The following is a 24,993-nucleotide window of genomic DNA, read 5'->3' on the forward strand; positions in this document are numbered from 1 at the left end:
AAAAGCTGCCAGGTTCCAGTGGTGTAGTCTCTTCTGCTCATTCTCTGGGAAGAGTACCACCTCATTCACCAGGTCCCTGTTGGGGAATGGCGTGCCACCTTCCCTTCTCCGACATGTTCTGACTCCATTCTTCACCGAGCAGGGTAGCTTTGGAGTGCTTCAGAATACCAGTGCTCTTCCAAGTGTACAGTGTGTGACATTCTGTTACTTTAAAAAGCTTATTTTGTCCTGGGATTTTTTTTTTGAAGACATGCTGTAAAGGCAAAGGTGCTGAAGAGTCTAGGGAGCTGGATTTTTTTTTATAGTTTGACAATGGAAGAGGAGTGGCCAGTTCTCCCAGTTCAAGTTTTTCTAGTTTCTCGTTGGCTGGAGCAGTCAGAAGGGAGTTCAGAAGAGTTGCAAGTTTTAGTAAATGATTTCTAACTGACTTGCTCTGAAATCTCTCTGAATGTTGTTGCCTCCTGCCTGTAAGAACCTGTGTTTGAATTTACCTTTTTGCCAAGAGGTGTGTTTATGAGATATTACTATATTAGAACAGTTAATTAGTTAAGTTGCTGTATCAGATCAGTTGAGTTTTTGAAGTTGTTATTCTAAATTCCAATATCTTTTGCGTTTATTTCAACTGTAGTGTATAAATAAATTCTATTTTGCTTAAACCAATTGGTTTGACCAGCTGCATCACACCTGAAACACCCATATCACATTTACCTTTCAAATAAGAAAATGTTATGTTCTAGGCTACCTTCTTAAGATATTTTGAGGGGGTCTGGCCTGGTACATAACAGGTTGTGGGCTCTTGTCGGGATAATTCTACAATTCCAATTTGGGATTAGAGTTGTTGGACTCAAAGGTGGTGAGTGATAGGTGTTGGTTATTTTGTTTCGGGCGTTGAATTCAATGGGTTTAAACAGGGCTTTGTGTAGTAATGGCTCTTTCGGTCACTAAACGTTTTCTGGGGTTGGAAGAAGTGACTTCAGGGGTTTTACAACAAATGAACAAGGCAAAGCTGTTGGAATTGGCAGACAAACTGGAGTTGGTAATACCTTCGTCAGTGAGAAATGGAGAGGTACTTATATAGCTTGATATATAAATTTACTGGAAATGCCATTGAAATCTTTGGAAATGGCTAGAAGTCAATTGCAGATGAAGCAGCTTGAAGATGAAAGGGAAATGAAACATTTTGAAACAGGTTAAAAGAAAAGGAAAACAAAAAGGAAAGAATCACCCTTGTAGCACAAAAAGAAAAGGAGAGGAAGGCCCTAGTAGAAGAAAGGGGAAAAGAGAGAGAATTTGAACTTGAGCTGTTGGCAATGAGTCAGGAAAGTTGACTTAAAAGGCTTAGTGAGAAGCATAATGAGGATGAGCAAAACCATTATAGCCAAAGGCCTAGTGCGATATATCTGTTTAAATATATCCAAGCATTGCCTAAATTTGACAAAAAAGATGGAGAAGCCTTTTTCATCTCATTTGAGAAACGGGCTAAACAAATGAAGTGGCCGATGACTGTGTGGGTTTTGGATCAGTGGTGCTGGAAGAGCACAGCAATTCAGGCAGCATCCGAGGACAGGCAAAATCGATGTTTCGGGCAAAAGCCCTTCATCAGGAATAAAGGCAGAGAGCCTGAAGCGTGGAGAGATAAGCTAGAGGAGGGTGGGGGTGGGGAGAGAGTAGCATAGAGTACAATAGGTCAGTGGGGAAGGAGATGAAGGTGATAGGTCAGGAAGAAGAGGGTGGAGTGGATAGGTGGAAAAGGAGCTAGGCAGGTCGGACAAGTCCGGACAAGTCAGGGGATTGAGTTGCTGGAGGTTAGAAACTAGGATGAGGTGGGGGAAGGGGAAATGAGGAAACTGTTGAAATCCACATTGATGCCCTGGGGTTGAAGTGTTCCGAGGCGGAAGATGAGGCGTTCTTCCTCCAGGCGTCTGGTGGTGAGGGAGCGGCGGTGGAGGAGGCCCAGCACCTCCATATCCTCGGCAGAGTGGGAGGGGGAGTTGAAATGTTGAGCCACTGGGCGATTTGGTTGATTGATGCGGGTGTCTCTGAGATGTTCCCTAAAGCGCTCTGCTAGGAGGCGCCCAGTCTCCCCAATGTAGAGGAGACCGCATCGGGAGCAATGGATACAATAGATGATATTAGTGGATGTGCAGGTAAAACTTTGATGGATGTGGAAGGCTCCTTTAGGGCCTTGGATGGAGGTGAGGGAGGAGGTGTGGGCACAGGTTGTACAGTTCCTGTGGTGGCAGGGGAAAGTGCCAGGATGGGAGGGTGGGTCGTAGGGGGGGCGTGGACCTGACCAGGTAGTCACAGAGGGAACGGTCTTTGCGGAAGGCGGAGAGGGGTGGGGAGGGAAATATATCCCTGGTGGTGGGGTCTGTTTGGAGGTGGCGGAAATGTCGGCGAATGATTTGGTTTATGCGAAGGTTGGTAGGGTGGAAGGTGAGCACCAGGGGCGTTCTGTCCTTCTTGCGGTTGGAGGGGTTGGGTCTGAGGGTGGAGGTGCGGGATGTGGATGAGATGCGTTGGAGGGCATCTTTAACCACGTGGGAAGGGAAATTGCGGTCTCTAAAGAAGGAGGCCATCTGGTGTGTTCTATGGTGGAACTGCTCCTCCTGGGAGCAGATACGGCAGAGGCGGAGGAATTGGGAATACGGGATGGCATTTTTGCAAGAGGTAGGGTGGGAAGAGGTGTAATCCAGGTAGCTGTGGGAGTCGGTGGGTTTGTAGAAAATGTCAGTGTCAAGTCGGTCGTCACTGATGGAGATGGAGAGGTCCAGGAAGGGGAGGGAGGTGTCAGAGATGGTCCAGGAAGGGGAGGGTTTGTTAATCCAGACAAAGCTGGTAGGTAGAGCTAGTGAGATATTTGCATCACTATCAGAGGAGTTATTTAGGAAGCACGAGGAGGTGATGAAAGCCATTTTTAATGCTTATGAACTTGTGCCAGAAGCCAACAGTCAACGTTTCAGGAATCTAAGGAGGGATCCTGGTCAAACATATATTGAGTTTGAGAGGATCAAATGAAGTAATTTTGATAAGTGAATAAGGGCATTAAAAATAGATTAAATATATGATGCATTTAGAGAGACGATTATTTTGGAAGAGTTCAAAAATACACTTCCTGAGGTAGTGAGCACTCATGTGGAATAGCAGAGAGTGAAAATGGCAAGATTAGCAGCTGAAATGGCTGATGATTATGATTTGGTTCATAAATCAAAGTTTGGCTTCTGACATCAATTTCAATCTGTGAGGGATAGAAATTGAGAAAAGAGAAATCCTCAGGTGGTAGAAGAACAGTCGGTCTCAGTGAAGGCAATAAAGATAGCTTATCACAGGGTAAAATGGAAACCCATGAAGGGAAAAGAAAAGTTAAAAGGCTGAGATTTTTTACTGCAATAAAATGTGCCTCATGAAGTCAAAGTATTGGCAGTTTAGAAAAAAACACTGGGAAGATGGCTTTAGGAAAACAAGAGAACCTAGGGAATTTTGTTAAAGTGGTAAATGGTTAATATCTATTCCAGCATTGAGGAACCTTTTACAAGGGCCTTAATTAATTGCATAGGACTCCTACCTAAAAGATAAAGAGGGAATCGGTATTTGTTGATAATAACAAATGTGTCCACGAGATATCCAGAGGTCATTCTATTACCCAATATCACAGCTAAAAGGATTATATCTAGTCAAATGTTTGACTAGATATGGACCATCCACAGAGATACAATCAGATTAAGAGTGAAATTTTACATCAAAATTATTCAAGCAAGTTATGGATAGTTTCGGAATAAAATAATTTAAATCCACTGCATACTATCCAAGAAGCATTGGAAAGGTGGCATCAAAGACCATGTTAAGGGCTTGTAGCTAAGACTATCCAGACAATTGGGATAAAGGAGTTCTGTTTGTATTTCTTTTGCCATTAGAGATGCACCAAATGAATCAACCAAATTCGATCCATTTGAATTAGTTTTTGGGCATGAAGTGAGAGGAGCACTGAAATTAATTAAGGAGAAATTGGTCAGAATTCAGAGACCCTATATTTGGACTATATGTCAAATTTTAGAGAACAATTAAATAGAGCGGGGGAGTTGGTTAGATAGCATTTAAAAGTATTACAGCATATGATGAAACAGAAGGCAGACAAGAAATCAAAAATTTGTTAACAGAGATAATGTGTTTGTATTATGTCCAGTGATAGGTAAACCTTTAAAAGCAAGGTTTAGTGGACCTTATCAAATCGAAAAGAGATTGAGCGAGGTGAGCTATTTGATAAGAATTCCAGACAGAAAGATGTTTCCACAGATTGGTTCATGTGATTATGCTCAAAAAGTATTTTGATAGGGAAAGAAAGCAGAAGGAGAATGCGTTACTGGTTACAACACAGAGTGAAGAACCAAGTTCAGAGGATTCGGAATTGGGCATTTCTCAAATTAGATTGGACAATGAGGAAGTTGTCAAAAATTGGGATAAGTTATTGAGTTACCTTCCAGAGGAAAATTGAAATGACCTGAAAAGGTTATTACTTTCACATGGAGAGATATGTGGAAATAAGCTGGGAAGTACTAATTAAATTATGTATGATGTAGATATGGGAAATGCTATTCTAATTAAGCAACATCCTTTACAAGTAATCCTGTAAAGTAATGGCACAGATTCAAAAAAAGATTGAATGCAAACTCCAAGACAACATAATCCAAATGAGTTGCAGTGACTAGAGCTCACCCATAGCAATAGTGCCAAAACCAAATGGTACCCCAGTTTATGTGTAGACTATTGCAAAGTTACTACAGTTACAGAGTCTGAATCATATCTAATTCCACATTTGGAAGACTGAATTGAAAAGATGGGACAAGCGACTTATGCTTCTAAGCTGAACTTACTCAGAGGATAATGGCGAGTGCCTTTATTGGAAAGAGTGAAGATATTTTTGGTTTTCATAACATTGAATGGACTATAACAATTTAAATTCATGCCATTTGGCATGAAAAAAAACATCAGCCACATTTTAAAGACTACCCAATAAAGTCATTTCTGGATTACCCAATTGTATGGCACACATTGATGATCTGGTGATTTTGAGTCACACACAGAAGGAACATTTGCAGCATTTATTGGAATTATTCAATTGACTTCAGAGGCAAGCACAGTGATAAACCTGGCAAAAGTGAGGACTGCAGATGCTGGAGATTAGAGTTGAGAGTGTGGTGCTGGACAAGCAAAGCAGGTCAGACAGCATCCGAGGAACAGGAAAATCAATGTTCCGGGCAAAATCCCTTCAGCAGGAATGAGGCTGGGAGTCTCAGAGGTGGAGAGATAAATGGGAGGGGCATGGGGCTGCGGGGAAGGTAGCTGAGAGTGCAATAGGTGGATGGAGGTGGGGGTAATGTTGGTAGGTCAGAGGGGAGGGTGGAGCAGATAGGTGGGAAGGAGGATGGACATGTGGGACAGGTCATGAGGGCAGTGCTGAGCTGGAAGCTTGGAAATGGGATAAGGTGGGGGAGGGGAAATGAAGAAACTTGTGAAATCTACTTTGATACCATGGGGTTGGAGGGTCCTGAGGCGGAAGATGAGACATTCTTCCTCCAGGCGTTGGGTGGCAAGGGAGTGGCGATGGAGCAGGCCCAGAACCTGGTGTCCTCGGCAGAGTGGGAGGGGGAGTTAAATGTTCAGCTATGGGGCGGTGGGGTTGGTTGGTGTGGTGTCCCGGATATGTTCTCTGAAACGCTCTGTGAGTAGGTGTCCTGACGGTGATAAACCTGGCTAAGAGTGAATTTTCCAAAGCCCAAGTCACGTTCCTGGGCCATGTTATTGGACATGGAGAGATGGCCCCATGGAACATGAAAACAAAGGTTACTGGGGAGTCTCCCATACCATTGACAAAGAAAGCAGTGCAATAGTTCCTGGGTTTTATCGGAAAGTTGTACCAAATTATTGAAGAAGTGCAGAAATTTCAGTGGACAGCAGTCTGTGAGAATCAATATTCCTGATGAAGAGCTTATGCTCGAAAAGTCGACTCTCCTGCTCCTCGGATTCTGCCTGACCGGCTGTGCTTTTCCAGCACCAGACTTTATGAGCAGACTGTCCGAAGGCATTTGACAGCCTGAAAGCTAAGTTAACCACTGCCCCAGTGTTAGCCACACCTAATTACGCAAAGGTGGCTATCGATGTGAGTAATGTGGTTGTTGGTGCTTGCAAGAAGATGATGAGATGATAGAAAGACCTACTGGTTATTTCTCTGGGAAACTGAATATTCATCAACAAAAATATTCCACAATTGAGAAGGAGACCTTGATTTGGTGCTTGTGTTACAACATTTCAACATTTATATTGCCAGTGGGGTGGGGTGGCCCTGTTGGTGAGGAATGATATTCAGTCCCTTGCGAGGAGGGAGCATAGAATCAGGAGATGTGAGTCAGTATGGATAGACCTGAGAAATTCTAAGGGTAGAAAGACCCTAATGAAATTATGTACAGGCGCCCAAACAGTAGTCTGGATGTAGGGTGTAAGTTGAATAAGGACTTGAAATTGGCCTGTCGTAAAGGTATTACTACAGTTGTTATGGGGGATTCAACATGCAGGTAGATTGGGAGAATTAGGATGGTACTGCATCCCAAGAAAGGGAATTTGTGGAGTGCCTCCGAGATGGATTCTCAGAACAGCTTGTACTGGAGCCTACCAGGGAGAAGGCAATTTTGGATCTGGCCTTGTGCAACGGACCAGATTTGATCAGGGACCTCAAAGTAAAGGAGCCATTAGGAAGTAGTGACCATAATATGATAAGTTTTAATCTGCAATTTGAGAGGGAGAAGGGAGGATTGGGAGTGTCAGTATTGCAGTTGAACAAAGGGAACAGTGGAGCTATGAGGGAGGAGCTGGCCAAAGTTCAATGGTTCAATACCCTAGCAGGGATGGCAGTGGAACAACAATGGCAGGTATTTCTGGATATAATGCAGAAGGTGCAGGATTGGTTCATGCCAAAGAGGAAGAAAGATCTGAAGGGAAGGCAGGAGCAGCCGTGGCTGACGAGGGAAGATAAGGACTGTATAAAGATAAAAGAGAAGAAGTATAACATAGCAAAGAGGAGCGGGAAGCCAGAGGACTGGGAAACTTTTAAAGAGCAACAGAGGATAACTAAAAAGGCAATATGCAGAGAAAAAATGAGGTACGTAGGCAAACTGGCCAAAAATATAAAGGAAGATAGTAAACGCTTTTTTAGGAATGTGAAAAGAAAAAAAATGGTTAAGACTAAAATTGGGCCCTTGAAGACAGGAATGGATGAATTTATTATGGGGAACAAGGAAATGGCAGAAGAGTTGAATTGGCAGAAGAGTTGAATAGGCATTTTGGATTTGTCTTCACTGGAGAAGACACAAGCAATCTCCCAGATGTACTAGTAGCTGAAGGACCTTGGGTAATGGATGAACTGAAGGAAATTTATATTAGGCAGGAAATGCTGTTGGATAGACTGTTAGGTCTGAAGGATGATAAGGCCCCAGGACCTGATGGTCTTCATCCCAGGGTACTTAAGGAGGTGGTCCTAGAAAATGTGGAAACATTGGTAATCATTTTCTGATGTTCTATCGATTCAGGATCAGTTCCTGTGGATTGGAGGGTGGCTAATGTTGTCCCACTTTTCAAGATGGGAGGGAAAGAGAAAACAGGGAATTATAGACCGGTTAGCCTGATGTCAGTGGTGGGAAAGATGCTGGAGTCAATTATAAAAGATGAAATGATGACTCATTTGGATAGTAGTAACAGGATAGGTCAAAGTCAGCATGGATTTATGAAGGGGAAATCATGCTTGACTAATCTTTTGGAATTTTTTCAGGATGGAACTATGAAGATGGGACAAGGGAGACCCAGTGGATGTAGTGTATCTGGACTTTCAGAAAGCCTTTGATAAGATCCCACATAGGAGATTAGTGAGCAAAATCAGAGCACATGGTATTGAGAGCAAGGTACTGACTTGGATTGAAAATTGGCTGGCTGACAGGAAGCAAAGAGTAGTGCTAAATGGGTCCCTTTTGCAATGGTAGTTGGTGACCAGTGAGGTACCACAAGAATCAGTGCTGGGACTGCAGCTGTTTACAATATACATCAATGATATAGATGAAGGCATTAAAAGTATTATTAGCAAATTTGCTGATGACACAAAGCTGGAGTCAAGTTAGGTAAAGGGGCAGTACAACGAGATCCAGGTGTTCTTGTACATCAGTCAATGAAAGCAAGCATGCAGGTACAGCAGGCAGTGAAGAAAGCTACTGGCATGCTGGCCTTCATAACAAGAGGAATTGAGTATCGGAGCAAAGAGGTCCTTCTGCAGCTGTACAGGGACCTGGTGAGACTGCACCTGGAGTATTGTGTGCAGTTTTGGTTTCCAAATTTAAGGAAAGACATTCTGGCTATTGTGGGAGTACAGCGTAGGTTCATGAGGTTAATTCCTGGAATTGTGGTACTATCATATGTTGAAAGATTGGAGCGACTGGGCTTGTATACACTTGAGTTTAGAAGGATGAGAGGGGATCTGATTGAGACATATAAAATTATTAATGGACTGGACACTTTGGAGGCAGGAAGTATGGTTCTGCTGATGGTTGAGTCCAGAAACAGAGGACATAGTTTAAAAATAAGGGGTAGGCCATTTGGAACAGAGTTGAGGAGAAACTTCTTCACCCAGAGAGTGGTGGATATATGGAACGCTCTGCCCCAGAAGGCAGGGGAGGCCAAGTCTCTGGATACTTTCAAGAAAGAGATGGATAGAGCTCTTATAGATAGTGGAATTAAGAGTTATGGGGATAAGGCAGGAACAGGATATTGATTGAGGATGATCAGCCATGATCATAATGAATGGTGGTGCTGGCTAAAGGGCTAAATGGCCTCCTACTCCTGCACCTATTGTCCCATGGCAAATAGAGGTAGCTATTAATAAAGCTTTGTTTCTTCATGTGCCTCTAGATGAAGGAAGTCATTTCAGTGAAAAAGATACTTAGGTGAATTAAATTAATGACTTAAATGAGTGAACTAAATGTAACTTTTCCCAGTTTGCAAGTGACACAAAAGTGAATGGGAGAATGAACGATAAGGAGGATCCAGAACTGCTTCAGTGTGACTTGGAAAAATTGAGTGAGTGGGCAAATTCATGGTCGATGAAGTATAATGTGGATAAATGTGAGGTCATTCACTTTGGTAGCAAAAACAAGAAAGCAGATTATTAGCTGAATGATAGATTGGAAAAAGAAGAGGTGTATGGAGCCCTGAGTCTCCTCATACACCACTTGCTGAAAGTAAGCATGCAGTTGCAGCAGGCAATGAAGAAAGCAAATGGTATCTTGGCCTTCACACCGAGAGGATCCAAATATAGAAGCAGGGACAACATACTGCAACAGTACAGGGTCTTATTGAGACCACACCTGGAGTATTGTGTGTAGTTTAGGTCTATTTATCTGAGGAAGGATGTTCTGGTTATGGAGGGGGTGGAATGAAGATTCACGAGACTGATTCTTAAATGGCAGGACTGACATATGAAGAGAAAATAGATCAGTTAGATATTCACAGGAGTTTAGAAGAATGAGGGATAGTCACATAAATAAAAAAAAAAGAAGTATAACAGAACTAGATAGGATGGAAACAGGCATGATGTTCCTGATGACTGGGGAGTCAAGAACCAAAGATCATTATCTAAGAATATGGGATTGGCCATTAGGATGGCTATGAGGAGAGTTCTTTTTAACAGTAACAGTGGTGAGCCTATGATTCTCTGCTGCAGAAAGCAGTTCAGGCCAAAATGTTGAATGTTTTCAAGAAGGTGTTCAATATAGTTCTTAGTGCTAATGGAATCAAAGGGTACTGGAAGAAAACAGGAACAAAGTACTGCATTGTATGATCAGCCATGATCTTACTGAAAGCAGAGCAGGCTCCAAGGACAGAAACGCTTACTCCAGCTCTTATTTTCTCTGTTTCTATGTTTCCATGTTGACTTTAATCATTCTTTTAGCTAAATCATTTAGTTTACACATGGACTTCTTCTAATGTTTCCAGAATAAATAACTTGTTTAAATTTGTTTAGTATGATATGACAATTCTAACAATGCCAATTTCTAAATAACCTACTGTTTTTAGAATGTATTTTAATGTTATTTTTAAGAAAGAATTACTGTATTTATGCTTGTTCTCACAAATTGACAGAGGTGGTGAAGTCATTAGGAATAATACAAAGCGCATCGCATAAAGGTGGAAATCATATTGAAAAGCCTGACCTGGGTTTTGGTCATTGTTGTTATTTAAATTCTTATTCACAAAGCAAAAACCAGTCCTGAATCACACTAAAAAAAACAGTTGTGGAGCTCTTTAGGAATCAAAAATGTTTGGCAGAATTATAGGATTTTTAAAATTTTCTATCTGCTACAGCTATCAATTATGTTTGAACCAACCACAACTGATCTTAAAGTATCAAATAAACAAAATTAAACTGCAATTGAATTTTAAAATAATGTTGCAATCTTTCTGCAATCTTTTTAATAAGGGAGGCTGTAATGAGAATAGCATCTCAAGAGTTGTTTAACTTCAAATTATCTTCATGCTATGGTTTCTGGCAGAGACCAACAATGTACACAATGCTTCCCTTGAAAAGAATGGAAAACCTAATCCAAAAATGTGGGCATTTTGTCTTTTTTCAGAAATAGTTTACATTGGCAAATCAGTTTTGAGGTGAAGTTGCCATTGTGAATGGTCTGCAAACATGGTTGAAGGAATATATAGTGTAGGCTTTAACACAGGCTCTAAATCAATACCAGCTGTCTGACAAGACCTGTGTTGTTTGCCAAAAGTTTCACTGCAGCAATCTCTTGCCAGACAAGGAATCCAGAGTGCCATGCCAAAGAAAACATTGGTCAATGGCCAGGGTACTCCCAGGACCTGGCAAAGAAATGAAAACTGCAATAGTAGACTTGGCATGATGTTCAGGAATTGAATAGATTCTACAAAAGGTCACATCATAACTGATAAAGTATGACTTATATATTACAGCCACTGACCTATAAATGTTAATTTGGACACACAGCCCCAGAGTTTTGAGTCAGGAAAACATCAGGTCAATAAGGGATGACACCAAGCTTGGTTTGCACAGACAGTTCGCTTCAATACTGGTCAGTAGAAGGAAAACTGAATCTGATTTTCTAACTTTTCACAATGGCCCAGATTTTGTAGTTAAAGGCGAATGACTGGTACCAGCCATTCATTATTCCTAAATTTTATCCATACATCCATATGTTTTGCACAGGGGTGAATAGTGATTGGTGAGCTATGTTGGTATATCACCCTCTAGAGGGGAACAATGAAAGCAGCTACGTAGCTCCTGAATTATTCAAATTTGCACATATGTATTGAGGCATGTGAAGTCTGAACCAGCTTTCAGATGAATTTTACAGAAAAGACTCATACGTTGCCAACCTGATCAAAAGATCAGGCGGCACCATGTCCACTATAAATCTGGATGTCTCACAGTAATAAGACAAGATACTTAGGTGTGGAGTGTCAGTGTTGGACTGGGGTGGACAAAGTTAAAAATCACACAACACCAGGTTATTAGGAGAAAGTGAGGACTGCAGATGCTGGAGATCAGAGTCGAGAGTGTGGTGCTGGAAAAGCACAACAGGTCAGGCAGCATCCACGGAGCAGAAGAATCAAAATTTTGGGCATAAGCCCAAATGATTCCTGATGAAGGGTGTTTGCCCAAAACATCAATTCTCCTACTCCTCGGATGCTGCCTGACCTGTTGTGCTTTTCCAGCACCACACTCTCAACACGAGGCTATATTCCAGCAGGTTGGGAAATAGGCCAGTCAGTCCCTCAAGCCTTTTCCACTTTTCAGATTATGACTGATCTTTGGCCAAACTTCATATTCCTGCCTTTAGCCTATACCCTTCATACTTAGAGTCATAGAGTCATAGAGATGTACAGCATGGAAACAGACCCTTCGGTCAACCTGTCCATGCTGACCAGATATCCCAACCCAATCTAATTCCACCTGCCAGCACCCGGCCCATATCCCTCCAAACCCTTCCTTTTCATATATCCATCCAAATGTCTCTTAAATGTTGCAATTGTTACAGCCTCCATCACGTCCTCTGGCAGCTCATTCCATACACGTACCACCCTCTGTGTAAAAAGGTTGCCCCTTAGGTCTTTTTTATATCTTTCCCCTCTCACCCTGAACCTATGCCCTCTAGTTCTGGACTCCCCGACCCCAGGGAAAAGACTTTGCCTATTTACCCTATCCATGCCCCTCATAATTTTGTAATCCTCTATAAGATCACCTCTCAGCCGCCGACGCTCCAGGGAAAACAGCCCCAGCCAATTCAGCCTCTCCCTATAGCTCAAATCCTCCAACGCCGGCAACATCCTTGTAAATCTTTTCTGAACCCTTTCAAGTTTCACAACATCTTTCCGAAAGGAAGGGGACCAGAATTGCATGCAATATTTCAACAGTGGCCTAACCAATATCCTGTACAGCCGTAACATGAACTCCCAACTCCTGTACTCAATACTCTGACCAATAAAGGAAACATACCAAACGCCTTCTTCACTATCCTATCTACCTGCGACTCCACTTTCAAGGAGCTATATACCTGCACTCTAAAGTCTCTTTGTTCAGCAACACTCCCTAGGACCTTACCATTAAGTGTAAAAGTCCTGCTAAGATTTGCTTTTCCAAAATGCAGCATCTCGCATTTATCTGAATTAAACTCCATCTGCTACTTCTCAGCCCATTGGCCCATTTGGTCAAGATCCTGTTGTAATCTGAGCTAACCCTCTTCGCTGTCCACTACACCTCCAATTTTGGTGTCATCTGCAAACTTACTAACTGTACCTCTTATGCTTGCATCCAAATCATTTATGTAAATGACAAAAAGTAGAAGACCCAGCACCGATCCTTGTGGCACTCCACTGGTCACAGGCCTCCAGTCTGAAAAACAACCCTCCACCATCACCATCTGTCTTCTATCTTTGAGCCAGTTCTGTATCCAAATGGCTAGTTCTCCCTGTATTCCATGAGATCTAACCTTGCTAATCAGTCTCCCATGGGGAACCTTGTTGAACACCTTAGTGAAGTCCATATAGATAACATCTACCACTCTGCCCTCATCAATCCTCTTTGTTACTTCCTTAAAAATTTATTTTATAGTTAAACTTCCATCTCTCAGGCAAAGGAAACCTTTTGTGATTGGCCAGCAGCCTTATTGCCAGAGCAGTGCCAGAAACAAGTGCTGGCCACATCTAGGATTACAAAGAGTTCCCAAGAAGAAAGAACACAAGTACTGGACTTTAAGGGAGATAGAGCATTTTGGGCAACAAGGAATCAGGCACCCATGCAAGATAGTAATTAGTAGGGTTTTAGAGGCACAAATGGGGGTGGGCGTAGTGGGGCATAGATTCATAGAGTCATAGAGATGTACAGCATGGAAACAGACCCTTCGGTCCAATCTGTCCATGCCGACCAAATATCCCAACACAATCTAGTCCCACCTGCCAGCACTTGGTCCATATTCCTCCAAACCCTTCCTATTCATATACCTATCCAAATGCCTCTTAAATGTTGCAATTGTACCAGCTTCCACCACTTCCTCTGGCAGCTCATTCCATACACGTACCACTCTCTGTGTGAAAAAGTTGCCCTGTAGGTCTCTTTTATATCTTTAGCTGGAAATGTGTTGCTGGAAAAGGGCTTATGCCCGAAACGTCGATTCTCCTGTTCCCTGGATGCTGCCTGACCTGCTGCGCTTTTCCAGCAACACATTTCCAGCTCTGATCTCCAGCATCTGCAGTCCTTACTTTCTCCTCTTTTATATCTTTACCCTCTCACCTTAAACCTATGCCCTCTAGTTAAGGAATCTCCGACCCCAGGAAAAAGACTTTGTCTATTTACCCTATCCATGCCCCTCATAATTTGTAAACCTCTATAAAGGTCACCTCTCAGCCTCCGATGCTCCAGGGAAAACAGCTCCGGCCTGCTCAGCCTCTCCCTATAGCTCAAATCCTCCAACCCTGGCAACATCCTTATAAATCTTTTCTGAACCGTCGTATCTTGTGGGAAAAGGTGTTGCTACTGATGGGCACAGGGGAACTACTGCCCACAAAAAATATTCCCACTTTACTATCTACCTTCACCCTTGCAGTGAAACCTGCTGAGCTGGCCACTTTTCTTTCTCCATTCTCTATCACACAAATTTCTATGCTGAAGAGGAAGTGACATTCTTAAATAGCCATTCAGGTGCATGCCTTAATTAACCAGTCCCTGTAATTTGGGAGACAAGAAGGTAGTGGACTGGCCACAGATTTATTTTGACATTATCCACACCTCATCACTGTATCTTGTTAGCATGTGTTGGTCTCAGCAAAGATTTCCAACCGTTCCCACCTATCAGCACATATTTTGCATCCAGATTGCTCCTTTGTCCTCCAGAACAAAGAGAAGGAAATAAAATCAAGAAAGGTAAGCAGAGGAAATAAACAGAAAAAAGTGTTAAATTTATTTAATGTAATGTTTTTAATATCTCAAACAATAAGTTCGAAGGAGTGCGACTACATATTTTCAAAATTTAATTTCCAGAGTGGAGAAGGTCGAGTAACTGAGACTTCACACACTGTTAAAAATTTACTTCCACAGGAAGAGACAAGCTTTCTTTGTTTTGTGTTAGGTCAGTGCATATCTACTTTGTAGATACAGCGACTTCATGCCATGCCATATGTTTAAATGTGATGGCCGTTATCAAAATACTGTTTTGAAGAAATGTCCAGAGGATCTCGGCAACACAGGCAGCAACATCATGAATTCTGCCTTTAACTGAGCATGTGTGGATACAGGAAATTTCTGTCCAATTTACTCTTTAGTAATAGTAAGATCTGATAGCTTCATTTTTTCCTTTACCACAATATTTGTACCAATATCTTGTATTAAATTAGATATCGGAAAGGCATACAATACAGAAAGGTAATTAGGTACTGTTGGATATTGGAAAGGCATGCAATAACAGAAAGATAATTAGGTTTTGTTGGATATTGGAAAGGCATACAATAACGGAAAGATAATTAGGTACTGTTAGATATTTCCTCTCAGAAATTCCAAGTAAATAGTCTTGATTCACTTAATTCAAATGGTATGAAGTTGGGGGAAAAAATCCAGTTTCTGCAATGTATTAATGTGACCACAGTCAACCATTTAAAGAGGAAGCAAACGAGCAATGTTTGAAATGTCATTAATTGCATGTGTTGAAATAGTACTTGTTGAGCTATTTGCAATTCAATTGCTCTAATGTAATAAGTACCAAGATTACCGTAACTGTAAAAGCTTACTAGGACATGCTTTAAGAAATGTAATATTGCAGATGTTAAGATTTAAGTTTACCTCCAGCAAAATAAAGCCTATCGTTGTTCCCATGGAAACTGGTGTATGAAATATATTGTCAGCAATTATAAAGGATACAAATAACAACATTTGAGATCCAGTGGGGATGGGGTAACAGTAAGAAATCTGTTAACAGTAAGAATTCTTCTGGATGTCAGCTGTTTATGACTCCATTTTTGGAAGTTATTTCCACATGCTGAGAAATTCACTGAGGAGTCACTTGTTGCTTTGACCCTGTTTCATGTAGGCAAAGGGAATTTGCCCATATATGATACCTTTTCCATTGAAGAAAGGGTCATAGAGACTGCCAATCATTGCAGCATTCCCCATGGCAACACTCTGACCAATCAAAACTCACCAATCCAGTCTGAATTTTTTCAGCCAGCTGAGATCGACATTTAACAATTATTGTTGCATCTCCATGCCAATCATGATCCAATCAATTGGTGCTGCATAAATTGATGTCCGTGTTACAAAATTTATTTTCTTGTGTGTCCCCTCTGATACGTGCATGACAAAAACTTTGACTTCCTTTTGTTATTGCAATGTTTAAATTCTGTACAACTAAGCAATTATCTGTAAGTAGAATATTAAAAGTTGACAGTTCTCATAATTCCTTTGTCAGTGTAACATAAATAACCTTAATGGCTATGTTACGGGAGTAGGTGATGGCCTCATGGCAATATTACTAGGCTATTAATCCAGAGACCAAGGTAAAGGTCTGCAGACCTAGGTTTGAATCCTGAAAGCAGTGGAATTTGAATTCAATAAGCTGGAAATAAGAGTCTAATGATGACTATGAACCTATTCCCAATTGTCAGGAAAACTCTTCCAATTCACTTCAGGAAAGGAAATCTACCATCCTTACCTGGTCTGGCTGATATGTGAATGTTGCTGGAACACAATTTCTGTGAGTTAACTGTATCTAATCAGAACTGAAATTTGCGTTCTGTATTCTTTACTATATTGAGTTACTAATGAGATTCATTCATATCTTGTCAATTTGGTTGATGAGATTATCACAACTTGAGACCATTTTCTAGACTAATCCACAGTAACAAAAGTATAAACCAAGTATTAGACAATTACTATCCTAACATAATAGCATAGTAAATAATCCATGGGAACATGATAAACTAGATTAGATTAGATTAGATTACTTACAGTGTGGAAACAGGCCCTTCGGCCCAACAAGTCCACACCGACCCGCCGAAGCGTAACCCACCCATACCCCTACATTTACCCCTTTACCTAACACTACGGGCAATTTAGCATGGCCAATTCACCTGACTTGCACATCTTTGGAGTGTGGGAGGAAACCGGAGCACCCGGAGGAAACCCACGCAGACACGGGGAGAACGTGCAAACTCCACACAGTCAGTCGCCTGAGGCGGGAATTGAACCCGGGTCTCTGGCGCTGCGAGGCAGCAGTGCTAACCACTGTGCCACCGTGCCGCCCACGAGTTTTTAGAAAGCTCATTTCAGCTATCATAATTTGTAAAAGGAGCAGTCATAGGAAAGACCCAGATCTGTCCAATCTTGACTCACTATTGTGTTGTAAACGTTATTTAATCAACCTGCTTGGAGAATTATTACACACCCCTGGAGCATGTGGGACTTGAACCTGGACCTTTTGATTCTGAGGTAGGGATACTTCCATTGCTCCACAAACCCAGCTATGACAATAAATGTACCAAATCTGAACCAGTAGACCACCAGGCTGCCTCAGTTTTAAATTGTATTCTGGGAATAAGATGTTGCATAGATTTGTATAACAAATACCCATGGAACACCATGCATTTACATTAGGTTTGGAGACTAACAATCCCCCAGAATTGGATTATTTATGCTTCTGACATGCTTCAAAGTCTGGATATTGCTTTGAAGAAGTCAAGCAAACAAAATGTTAAAAATTTTCATACCTTGGTGGACAACAGTATTTTGATATATAGCAGTGAAATTTCAGTTTTTGCATTAATCACAAATTACTTATTGATTTGATAAATACTGCATCTAGTAACATTTCTAATCACATTGTTCCCCATCACAAGAATCATCTTATTGTTTATATCATGATCAACAATCTTGCAAAGTTTTGCAAGATCTCGATGTTTTCTTATGAGTTTTAAGAAAGCAATGTTGCCATTTTAACTCTGATTGATTAAATTATAGAAAACAAAAGACAGATACTTAGATACATATTCTTTGATGATCTCAGGCTGAATATAACAATTGGATTGGATCCACAACTGTAACTTCACAAATACTTAAAATTTACAGGGTCCAAATGAGATGAAGTCAAATAAACTACACACAGAATTTACTGCGGGCCATTAAATTCAACTGGTTAATGCCAGAATCCATGCTCCACATGAGCCACCATCCATCTTAGAGTGCCAGAAAGTTCTATCTGAATTTGAAAAAAAGTACTACAACAAATTAATAGACTCTTGCATTGTCTGTTGAAAATAATATCAGTAAAACCAGTGGTTTTTGTGCAATATCTGAATCATACATAGACCCAGAATATATTTTAGCAATCCAGCCATGCATTTGTCAGCATGTAAAAACAGCAAAACTAGAGCTTTTTCTTCCAGTTTCCCTGAAGTAAAACAGTAGGGCACTTAAAACAGCAGCTAAAATTCTGAGTTAGCTTAATCTGGATTAAGTCCAAATGAAAAATACTTTAAATAAGTGGGAGTTTAGTAAACTTGAGCACTTTGTTGCTATTTGCCCGTACACCAGTCTCTCCATTTCCTGTGCTTAAGCCTTTAGCTATAGATTCTTGCACTGTGATAATGAGGAATGTATCAAGATATTCTCTAGTGAAACACCCATCACATTGTCGTCCTTTTCAAAAGACATAGTGCAGCTGTTCATGTGTGGACAGCTTCAGACTATTTTACATTCAATCTCTTTGCAAAACAGTAGACTGTAGGAATCAACACTTTTAGACTTAGAAGTAGCAAGAGTGAAAACACTGAAGGATTATTTTTATTTTAAAAAATACAGTTCATGTTTCTTTTGGCTGATTTTTAATGGTGCGAAACTGAAGTGTTTTAAATTCAGTATTCTGCTCCCTGGTCTGACTGGAAAATCTCCACATTAAAATGCATTGTCTACTATTTGGAGTTAAATCTATTGGAGAGAAAGCCAAAGAATTACACAACTGCTTTGCCAAAGGATGCTATAAATGGATTCAATTTTGTGTGTGATGAGATGCTAGTTGGAATTTTATGCTTATATTTGGACTTTTGGGAAAACTGTTGCTATTATGAAAGGGTAATATCATCTAGCAAGACAACTGATCTGTTGAGTGATGGATGATGACTTGGTGTTATGTTTTGGCATGCACATCAACTATTGCATGGTGTCAACTAATATATTTAAATGTACCGAATTCAGCCCTAAATCACTTGGGATAAGTTTACGTTGCAGCAAACAGAGCTGAAGACGTTCTCTCAGCAAGAATCACAACTGTTCTATGAGGGAGTTTGCCATTTGGCTTTTTAAGGGAGCAAATTTTAGAAGTCCCTGGATGAACACCACAGACTTCTCACTGACATTTTAGCTAAATGCTTGCATGCCATCATGAAAAGGTGGCCTGAGGATTGATGGGGTCCAATATTATTTGATAGTTTGTTAATATGAAGTAAGGTTCTGAGGGGACAGAGGTCAGAATTATTTGGGTCAGGATCTGTGATCAAAACTGAAGCAGCAAATTTTAACTTTTGGGCCTTGAGTCACCAAGTTGCACTGGGGAAGTGATACGCACTCACAAACTTGATGTTAATTCAATGCAAATGAAACCAGGAAAGCAAAGGGTGGTCATGTAGATGCTGTCCCCAGAGTAAGGAAAGTGATCAGATTCAGTAGTACATCTCCATCAAGAATATGAGGAATGAACAGTTTCCCAGTGGCGAGAGGAACAAACCTGATGCAATCACTAAAAACACCATAGTGTGGTTTTCTGTTTGTTTATCCATTTTCACCTTAAATATAGTGCCCTGATCCATCTGCAGTTGCACCTAGAATATCACACCAACTGCTACTATCCATGCCAAGTAAGCTTTTAATTCAGAATGTTCAGCTCATCAATTTCATTACATTTGGAAAGAAAGGCAAACTATCTTTCCATGCATTATGTGTTAGAAACACAGAAATGACTCAACCAATAAAAACTAAAAGATGTTGCCCTTGCACAAACAGCAAAACATTCACAAATAACCACTGATATGATCAGGGTCTCGTACTTTGCTTTCCTTGTTCCTTTTCAGCATTAGAATGGAGATTTGGCATCTCAGTGATTAGCTTGCATGATCAGTAAACAAAATATGTAGCTGAAAATGTGTTGCTGGAAAAGCGCAGCAGGTCAGGCAGAATCCAAGGAGCAGGAGAATCGACGTTTTGGGCATGAGCCCTTCTTCAGGAATGAGGAAAGTGTGCCCAGCAGGCTAAGTTAAAAGGTAGGGAGGAGGGACTTGGGGGAGGGGCGTTGGAAATGCGATAGGTGGAAGGAGGTTAAGGTGAGGGTAATAGGCTGGAGTAGGGGTGGGAGCGGAGAGGTCAGGAAGAAGATTGTGGGCGGCACGGTGGCACAGTGGTTAGCACTACTGCCTCGCAGCGCCAGAGACCCGGGTTCAATTCCCGACTCAGGCGACTGACTGTGTGGAGTTTGCACGTTCTCCCCGTGTCTGCGTGGGTTTCCTCCGGGGGCTCCGGTTTCCTCCCACAGTCCAAAGATGTGCAGGTCAGGTGAATTGGCCATGCTAAATTGCCCGTAGTGTTAGGTAAAGGGGTAAATGTAGGGGTATGGGTGGGTTACGCTTCGGCGGGTCGGTGTGGACTTGTTGGCCCGAAGGGCCTGTTTCCACACTGTAAGTAATCTAATCTAATCTAATCTAATTGCAGGTTAGGAAGGTGGTGCTCTCAAACTTGACCAACCCTCAAACCTGCAATCTTCTTCCTGACCTCTCCGCCCCCACCCCCACTCCGGCCTATTACCGTCACCTTAACCTCCTTCCATCTATCGCATTTCCAACGCCCCTCCCCCAAGTCCCTCCTCCCTACCTTTTATCTTAGCCTGCTGGGCACACTTTCCTCATTCCTGAAGAAGGGCTCATGCCCAAAATGTCGATTCTCCTGCTCCTTGGATGCTGCCTGACCTGCTGCGCTTTTCCAGCAACACATTTTCAGTTCTGATCTCCAGCATCTGCAGTCCTCACTTTCTCCCCAAACAAAATATGTACCAGCTTTAATCTTCTAAGTAACTTCACAGAAGGGTAATTGAAAAATAAACAAATGTTGAAGTAAAGGAGGAACAAATGTGTGTTCACACACAGTTACTCTATCAATGGTGGCACTGGTTACAAGCACAACATTTTCTGGAAGTTAACAATAGCTGAACTGTTGTATTCTTAAGGTGACCCTGGCTATAACATTTACATCTGATCTGGTAATCATCATTTTTCTCCTTCACATTCTCCTTATCTGAAAATGTGTGATAAGGTTTGATCCTCTTCCATTTGCCATCTTCTCTGTGAAGTACACAGCACACCTCTTCTTTTATGCAGTCCCTTAGAATCATGGGTAACTCCATCTCCATGGGTTTGGAAATAAAACAAAGGATGTTGAAAATCTGAAAACAAAAACAAAAAGTGCTGATGAAACTTAGCTGGTCTGGTGGCATCTTTAGAGACAAAATAGAGTTAATGTTTCAAATTCAGTAATTTTTCTTCCGAACTTGAGAATTTCACCAGTTCTGACAACTGGTCACCAGACTCAAAATGTTAATTCTGTTTTTCTCACGACAGATGCTGCCAGACCTGCTAAGTTTCTTCAACACTTTCTGCTTTTGATCCATGGATTCTGAGATGGCTGAAATGTCGAATGTGCAGTCTCAGTCATATATAGGGCATTTCCTCCAACGGTTGTGTAGATGGGATTTTGGATGTTTTAAGTGCTCCCTCCAATATGTCAAGTTCACTTTTGCATGTTCTCAATTAAATCACTTGATGTGTTAGTTGCTTCCTCAAATGTACCTTTTCCAGTTTGGTCATTCACAAGCCAAAGTCTCTTATCATTTGACAAGGATGTCTAACCTCTTCATCAGGAATCTAAAGACATCTATAAAGCATTGACATGGTCCTCGTAAGAGTCTCCTGACCTGACCAAGTTCTATGTAGGCAGGAGAAAGCGAGGACTGCAGATGCTGGAGATCAGAGTCAAATAGTTGGTGCTGGAAAAGCACAGCAGGTCAGGAAACATCCGAGGAGCAGGGGAGTTGATGTTTTGGGCATAAGCCCTTTATCAAGAATGTGGGGGGGAGGGGTTGGGGAAAGGGGTTGAGAGATAAATAGGACAGTGCGGGTGGAGGTGAGGTGGCTGGGAAGGCAATAGGTAGATGCAGGTGGGGGGGGATGGTGATAGGTCAGAGGGAAGGATGGAATGGATAGATTGGAAGGAAGATGGACAGGTAGAACAGTTCAAGAGGGTAGTGTCAAGTTGGAGGGCTGGAGCTGACATGAGGTGGGGGAGGGGAGATAAGGTAACTGGTGAAATCAACATCGATGCTATGTGGTCAGAGGGTCCCAAGGTGGAAAATGAAGTGTTCTTCTTCCGGGTGTTGGTTGGCTTGGATTTGAAGGTGGAGGAGGCCCAGGACTTGCATGTCATTGGGGGAGGGGAGGGGAGTCCAAATGGTTGGCCACAGGGCAGTGGAGTTGTTTGTGGCATGTGTCCCAGAGATGTTCCCTGAAACATTCCGCGCGTTGGCGTCCTATCTCCCCAATGTATAGAAGACCACATCGAGTGCAATGGACACAGTAGATGAGGTGTTTGGATGTGCAGGAAAATTTCTGCAGGATGTGGAAGAATCCTTTGGTTCGTTGGATGGAAGAGAGGGGGGAGTTGTGGGTGCAGGTTTTACAGCTATTGTGGCGGCAGGGTAGGTGCTGGGATTGGAGGATGGCTTGGTGGGGGCATGGATTTAATGAGGGAGTGATGGAGGGAATGGTCTCTGTGGAATGCTGATAGAGCTGGGGAGGGAAATATATCTCTGGTAGTTGGGTCTGATTGTATGTGCTGAAATGGCGGAGGGTAATGCATTGTATCCAGAGATTACTCGGGTGGAAGATTAGGAGCATGGGGATTCCATCCTTGTTCTGGATGGAGGGGTGGAGTTCATGGGTCGAGGTGCGGCAAGTAGAGGAGATGCATTGGGCATCATTGTTGGTCACATGTGAGGGGAAATTGAGGTCCTTGAAATAGGAGGCCATCTGGGATGTCCTGGAGTGGAATTGATCCTCCTGGGAGCAGATATGGCAGAGGCAGAGGAATTGGGAGAAAGGGATAGCGTTTTTACGGGAGGTGGGGTGGGAGGAAGTGTAGACCAGGTAGCTGTGGGAGTCAGTGGGTTTGAAGTAGATGTCTGAGTTGAGTCAGACTCCCATAGCTACCTGAACTAGACCTCCTCCCAACCTCCCTCCTGTAAAAATGCTATCCCTTACTCCCAATTCCTCCTGCTTATCTGCTCCCAGGGGAAGCAATTCCATTCCAGGGATCCCAGATGGCCTCGTATTTCAAGGACCTCAATTTCCCCTCACATGTGATTAACAATAATGCCCTACAGTATGGGAACAGGCCCTTCCGCCCAGCAGGTCCACACCACCTGTCCGAACAGTAACCTATCCAGACCCATTCCCCTACCCTATATTTACCCCTGGCTAATGCACCTAACACTATGGGCAATTTAGCTTGGCCAATTCACCTAACCTGGACATCTTTGGATTGTGGGAGGAAACCAGAGCACCCAGAGGAAACTCATGCAGACACAGGGGGAATGTGCAAACTCCATACAGACAGTTGCCTGAGGCAGGAATTGAACCCGGGTTCCTGGTGTTGTGAGGCAGCAGTGCTAACCACTGAGTCACCATGCTGCCCCATACTTCGTATTTGATGAACTGAAGAACTGCAATTTCCCCTCCGACATGATCATAAATGCCCTACAGTACATCTTCTCCACTTCCTGCACCTCCGCCCTTGAACCCTACCCTTCCATCCTCATCCTCACCTTCCACCCCATTAATCTTTGGATACCGCACATTATCCTCCACCATTTCTGCCACCAACAATCTGACTCAACTATCAGAGATATATTTCCCTCCCATCTTTATTGGCATTCTGCCGAGAACATTCCCTCCGCGACTCCTTAGTTAGGTCCACATCTCCCACCGACCCTTCTCCACTCCTAGCACCTACCCTTGCCACCGCGAAAGGTTCAAAACCTATGCCCACACCTCCCACATCACCTCTGTCCAATGCCCCAAAGGATCCTTTCACATCCAGCAAAGATTTTCCTGTGCATCCAAATACTTCATCTACTTTGTCCGTTGCTTTCAATGTGGTCTCCTTTATATTGGGGAGACAGGATGCCAACTCACAGAATGTTTCAGGGAACATCTCTGGGACACATGCACCAAATAATCCCACCGCCTTGTGGCTGACCACTTCAACTCCCCCTCCTAGTGCACCAAGGTCATGAAAGTTCTGTGCCTCCTCCACCGCCAAATCCAAGCCACCCTATGCTTGGAGGAAGAGCACCTCATCTTCCACCTTGGGACCGCCTAACCACACGGAATCAACATTGACTTCACCAGTTTCCTTATTTCCCCTCCCCCCACCTCATCCCAGATTCAATCCTCCAACTTGGCACCACCCTCTTCCTGTCCATCTTCCTTCCCACATCTGCTCCACTCTCCCCTCTGATCTATCACCATCAACCCCCACCTGCATCTACCCATCACCTTCCCAGTTACCTCACCATTATCCTCCCTACATTCCTGATGAAGGAACATCGATTCTCCTGCTCCTCAGATACTGCCTGACCTGCTGTGCTTTTCCAGTGCCACACTTTTTGACTTCTACGTAGGGCAGTTACTTCAGGAATCTAGTGTCAATCATACTAATGGCAGGGGCCACTCAATGGGAGCTGGTTTTCAGTAATTGGTAGCTTGGGAGAGGATGCTGCTGTCGGACTATCTTTGCAGCCTCCATAATTTAGAAAAACTTACAAAGACGCTTGCATTTATCTCCAGTGCTTTGTGGTGCTTGCTGTGGACTTACTAAGTTTCTGAACCATTGTGAAGCATCTGTGCACCATCATTCAGAGGCTGAGCTCCAGGTCACTGCCTGCCTCTTCTCCGAAGCATATAACAAAATGCATCTTGATCTGAACATCTACCAATCAATACATACAACAAAACACCTTTCCCTGTCAATGAAAATCAAAGCACTCCCCTTCCTATCCGAACAGCCTTGATGCAGAGAACAAAAGGGTACCTCCAGATTTATCTAGCACCCAAGATATATTTATTCCATAGACTTCCTCAATGACTGGCTGGTAGTCATGTGACTCTCACTATACTACTCCTGCTCCTCTTTCACAGGTTCATGAACTAAGTCTGAAGAGGATATGCCTTCTTTCCTGTGAACCAGCCCATCTGCTTCCTGAAATGAAAAGGTTTGTGATGTTGAACTGATGCCATAAGAATCAGCAGAGTTTCCATAGAATCTGACACAGACATGTATGAACCTCCTCT

This window comes from Chiloscyllium plagiosum, unplaced genomic scaffold, assembly GCF_037043375.1.
Source record: "Chiloscyllium plagiosum isolate Xiang-an unplaced genomic scaffold, Cpla_swu_hap1 HiC_scaffold_16, whole genome shotgun sequence".
NCBI classification, from domain to species: domain Eukaryota; kingdom Metazoa; phylum Chordata; class Chondrichthyes; order Orectolobiformes; family Hemiscylliidae; genus Chiloscyllium; species Chiloscyllium plagiosum.